Here is a 6,000-nt window from a genome sequence, read left to right as displayed (position 1 = left end):
AAAAAAAAAAAAAAAAAAAAAAAAAAAAAAAAAAAAAAGGGGGGGATGGGGGGGGGGGGGGAGGAGTGGATTGGCCCAAAGCTTACTGGAAGCAGTAGAAAGCCTCCCAGCTGAGGCTTCAGACTTTGGATAAAGCTCTTAGTATGTGTCTGGCACTTGCATGAGTCTGGCACCTGCATCAGTTTGACAGACAGATCAATTTGTGAGCCTGGCTATGCAAACTGAAAAGTCTTTTAAAAGGCTTTGCTGCTACACAAAATGGGAAGCAATGACATGCTGACCATAATTTTATTGATAAATGTAACACTGCATGCTTTGGAAGAGTCATCACTGTTCTGGTGTTTTCTGTGTCACTAATTACATAGTTAATATGAAGAACAGAACTGCAATGTAGACTACTACAGTGGAGTAAGGAAAAGTGGAGAACTTGAGGCATTTGATGCTCTAATAAAAACTGCAGCCAATTAAAAAATCTAGAGACAATTTTTGCTATTCGAGGGGTTTGTCTTGTTTAAGAACAGACAAACAAAAAACCACTATGTACAAGCCAATGTAGCCATATTCAATTTATTGTTTTGTCTTTATGAAGTTGTAAGGTCGCCATCTGGTGGTTGTTTTAATATCAAAAATGTGAGATTCCTTTTGAACAGCTGTTGATCTGTGATTGTGAGGTTTTAATTTAATCTGAAAAAGAATATAGGTTCAAGTACATGATGAGGCTTTTTTTTTTCCCAAAAAGTTGCTAAATATTTGCTAAGTGGGACATGGGGTGATGAAAATGATCAACTTCAAAGTAATGAATATCCTAGCAAAATGAAGGGAATGGAAGTTACTATAATGACTTTATGGATGTTGAGAAGTGTTTAGTGCCTATATTAAAACTCATATTCAGGAAAATAAAAACTTTATCTATAAAACTATTGGTACAAAACTCATTTTATGTTCCAGAATCAAAGATGGGATTTATCTTACCGAACTTTAGCAAACTGAAAAATTAAGCCAGCTCTGTTAGGGTTACTTCTGTTGTCAGTGAATAAATACAGATCCCTTTAAATATTAATACATGCCCACCTAATAAAGGCATGCAAGATAAATATGATAACCCTCTGGAAAAGAAGAAAAAAACCCTGGAGTGGTTCATCTCTCTCCCTGGTTGACTGCTTTATACCCAAACTTTCAACAAGTAAACAAAGATGAAATCCAATCTAAGGTCAAGTGTTGGACATTTTCTATATCCATGAAATCTTGAATTTTGTCTCTTATATGTCCAGCAAACCAGCTGATTTGGAGTTGTGAGTTTTCGAGTTCATGAGGCCAGAAGGATGCTAACAGGGTAGGAAACCTGTTTGTTGTTGTTTGTTTGTTTTCCCCAGATACATATAAGGTGCTGATATCTATGCATTATATAGGCACTGTGAGATGTAACTATCACTTTACTAATTCTGAGGAGCTTTATATTTAACTTAGGACATTATTTTGGGTTTTTGTTTCTTTTCACATTAGAAGAATGTTAGTTATCTTTATGGCAAATAAACACTCTTGATTAGAACCTATAGCTATACATCTTGGCTTCAAAAATGGATATAACTTAACAGATGATCAAGATGTAGCACACCTTTGTTTCACTCTATAATATGGTATAACTCTTCTCTCCACACATATGTATATAATCATACAGTCTGTTACAGGACCTTTTTAATTGGCAGAGCAGTACTCAGAAACATGCTACAGTGTTGTTCCAACCTCTCCGAGCAAAAGCAACTGAGATCCTTGACAGATCCTCTTGCACTTAAAAATTTTATTCAATTTGTACTTAACTATTGGAATAGCTTCTTGAAAGATGCTGTAAGAATGATGAAAGCTTGGTAAGGTCTTCCTTGCTCTAGTGCAGAAAATTAGGTTAGTGTTTGACAATGATGACTACTGCATAATAAAATTAAACTTTATAGTATGATTTTAAAGAAAAGTCAAAATTTTCTGATTAAAAGATAAGGAAACAAAATTCATAAAATATACCACTTTAATAATTTCACTAAATATACTAATCCCTCATTGCTACCCTAAACTCTTGAAATAAAGGCACATAATTGTATACCAACATAACCAACACATATCTTGAATATATGCTAGATTTCTTCAGTCATAAAATTAAGTTTTACACATTCCTGTGACAAATTAATGTGTTTTATGAAATGTGCTTCATTAGCAGTTACAACTCTGAGGCAGTCTTTGATGATGTGTAGTTTTTTACTAACTGTGGGACCACCCTCAATAAGCAATGAGTGCAAGCAATGTGTGTCCTCTAATCAGGTTTTGGAAACTTGATCAATGAGCTTGTCATAGAGAGCCAAACAATATATTTTAATTTGCTGTTACTGTTGCTAATAGAATTATATAAGCATAACCAAGCTAAATGTGGAATTTGCTTTATGGTTAGGTACTTGAAACAATGCAGAAGATATTTAGCAGAGCATTCTCCTTGCATAAATTCAGAATCACTTTTGACAAGGAGCATCAGAATTATTCTATATTTAAGCCAATATAGTTTTGCACTTTAAAGAGCATATATATGAAGTGTTAGACAGCTCTAGCATTAGGGTCCTTGATGCTGCCGACTCATGTATGAAAGATTGCATTCCGAAAAAAAATAAAAAATAATAAAAAAAAATGATGTGTTGGCAAAAGTACTGAAATCAATTAGAAAAAACAGGATTTCTCTGGCAAAAACTATTTAAAAAGAAAACAACAGGAATAACAACAATAACAAAAAAAACATTACGAGTTAAAGTTAAGAATCCTAGAAGGAAGGAAAGGATATTTGCTTTTGGGAAGGAATGTCATGTCAACCTTGCTTATTTTACCATGATGACTTCACTGTTGCCTTCAACACTGGATTGCACTGAGCAAATGTTTGTCATTAACAAATACAAAGCACAAACGAAGAAAATATTCTATCCCAAATAAACAGAAGAAACTCTGTGGCCCTCTGAAAGCAAACAATGTGGATAATTCACGCTACTGATTCACTGGCTGAATCTAAGACCACTGATAAATAGAGCAAGACGGAGAAAAATTCACCATGATTTTATGGCCTATTGATCACATTTCTTTTTCCTGGAAATGTCCTTATTCAGAGTATTAAAATTTTTCTTATAGTAAGCAAACTACATCATTTAATAACAGAGGAAAATTATTTTCTTCATAGCACTGTTTTAATTTTCCTATGTGAACTGGCTTCATTTTTTTTAAATGTTTCCTCTACATTATTCACTCCATCCTCTCAGTATTAATAGGAAGTAAAAATTATTAGTGTTCTTCCTCTGTGAATACGAAATTACCAGAGAAAGATTGTATCTTACCCAAGATCTCAATGAAAATTTGTTGTAGGAGCTTGTTGTTAAACTTAGCTTCCAAAAACTTTGTTATAGAATTCATTTTAGAAACGTGGCTTAAATATTTTGAAACTATTTCTTTTGGCAATATTTTTTCTTTATAGCTTTATTATAAATCCATTTTAATACTATGTGATATTTTTTGAGTAATGGTTGGATTTGTAGTGTAAATGTAAATGAAAACTTTTTAAAAGTAAAAGAAAAAGTACAGTCCATTTTTTCTGGAAAACACTATGGAAAAATACCTTTTCCAGTAATTTTTGTAAGTGCTAAAACAGTCCTCAAGAGTAATTTTTGACTTGCAGGAATTCTAACTCTCCATTATTCAGTTGCTGTTAAACTCTTACTATAAATTCTTGCCAGATTTCTGAAGTTACTCCAAAATGCTCCAAATATTCCATCATGGAAATATTTAATTTTATGTTGAATGGAAAAAAAAAAAAAATGAGAACACTTGCAGACTGCAGGTACCATACTATGCTTTATATGTAAGATTTCGGTATCTGAAATTTAGTATCTACATATAAATAGTTGCATTTAAATATAAATAATAAATATGATAGCCACAATCTTTGACATCACGTTTTTAAAGTATTAATGAGCACCTATTTTTAATGTAAGATATGTTTACATACACAAAGTTTTATATATTTATATTAGATTATATATTCTACAATATCCATATATCTCTCCACAATATATATAAATTTCCATTATCCATTTAAATATTTATAATTTTCAGTCTTTTCCCATAGACTTATTGTTTACTTTGCATTGCATCCCCATTTTTGTACCTCTCTTGTTTTTGCAAAACAGAACAAATTAGAATTATGCACAAACATACCATACCTCCCTTTACATAAATCTGCATCAGCCCAAACCAGAATTGTTTACATAGGAACAAAGTGCAGTATAGTAAAAGATTACAGAAATGAATTGTGTACAAATAACGCACAAATAAACTAAGTGCTATCTGAAAGTATAATGAACCATTGATTAATAATGCATTAGAAGTTAACACTGAAATCAAATTAGTCATCTCAGGAAGTTTGTATTTTTTTTATGTTTTTTTTTTTTTTTTTTTTTTTTCTTGTCACTGATGGTGTGGTAATAGTTTTTAAAGCAAGTATGCTTCTATGATGAGTTCATTTAGTATTCAGTATAATAGCACCAATAATAATGAGCTCATTTGGCTTCCATTATATAAGAATTAGATAATGGATACCTATATTAAAGTGTTACTTTTATGGTGGTAGTTTTTTTCTTCATTTGGTATACAGTGCTAAATCTTTAAAGTAAAGCTTTTATGCAAATTGTTGATGTTTTTATCTTTGAATCATGACTAACTTTATGGACTCTGGAATGCCATTATTGTCAAAGTTGCTTTTGATATGAGACTCTCAGTAATTTGACTTGCCAAGAATTTTATTATAATTAGTTCTATCCCTGTTTTTTTGCTTTAATCTTTTCTCCCTTCATCAGCTTTTTACATACTGCTACTTGTAGCAACTTCCAACAAAAACATAGTGATATGCTTGTGGAAATGCTCGCTAATGTTAGTACTGTTAAAGTGTCATAGCTCAGTTCAATGCCTTGCTCTTCAGTGAATGACCTGTTTGGCTTGCTGGGTACTAGAAACCCCCTGACAATTGTTGGTGATATATTTCTGTGTTTTCAGTGGGGAATATATTTATATTATGGATTAAGAGATTTAAGTAGCAGGGAGGCACAAGCTGGAGCTTTATTTTATTTAATGCTTATCATACTCCAAAATACTTCAAAGTGGATGTTGTGGAACAGTTTATTCATAGCCATTTATCTATGAATACATTTGAAGACATCAAAATATATACAGAATTATATCAGACAACTTTTTTTCCCCTTGTTGTGTGCAAGAGTGATAGGAAAAATAAAAGTTCCAGTTCTAACTGGCTTGGTTTCCTGTATGAACTTGCATATATTCTTTTTATCCACACTGTTTGATAGGTAGTTGTCCCTATGATAAGCTAAAATAGACACTACTTTCTAACCTGTATCTGTCCATGTGTCCTAGTCCAAGAGACTTTGTTGTTTCTACTCAAGACCATACTAAACCATTTGTTTACACCATCAGGGCACTGTGAAGGTTTAGGATTTATGGCAGGTTTGGGCCTGAGATTAGATATCACATATAAGACTGTCTCACTAAAATGAGAACAGAGGTATTTCCACATAAGCAGGAGACTGGGAGGATAAAACACTGAAAAGGTAAAGGGCCCATATCTGTATGGATGTTATTTGGTAAATCCAATAATCTGTGCCTTTTGATTTACAATTTAAGAGACGGAAGAAGAGCAATAGTTATGACAATTGATTATTGTTGTGGTTTAACCCGGCCGGCAGCTAAACACCACACAGCCGTTCGCTCACCCTCCCCCCTCCCTCTCTGGGATGGGGGAGAGAAACGGGAAAGTGAAGCCTGTGAGTTGAGATAAAGACAGTTTATTAAGATAGAAAATAATAATGATAATAATAATAATATGTACAAACAAGTGATGCACAATGCAATTGCTCACCACCCGCTGACCGATGCCCAGCCCAACCCCAAGCAGCCGCCCCCCCCACCCCG

This window comes from Oxyura jamaicensis, chromosome 5 (assembly GCF_011077185.1).
Source record: "Oxyura jamaicensis isolate SHBP4307 breed ruddy duck chromosome 5, BPBGC_Ojam_1.0, whole genome shotgun sequence".
In the NCBI taxonomy this organism is placed as follows: domain Eukaryota; kingdom Metazoa; phylum Chordata; class Aves; order Anseriformes; family Anatidae; genus Oxyura; species Oxyura jamaicensis.
Note: the sequence above shows the minus strand (reverse complement) of the source record.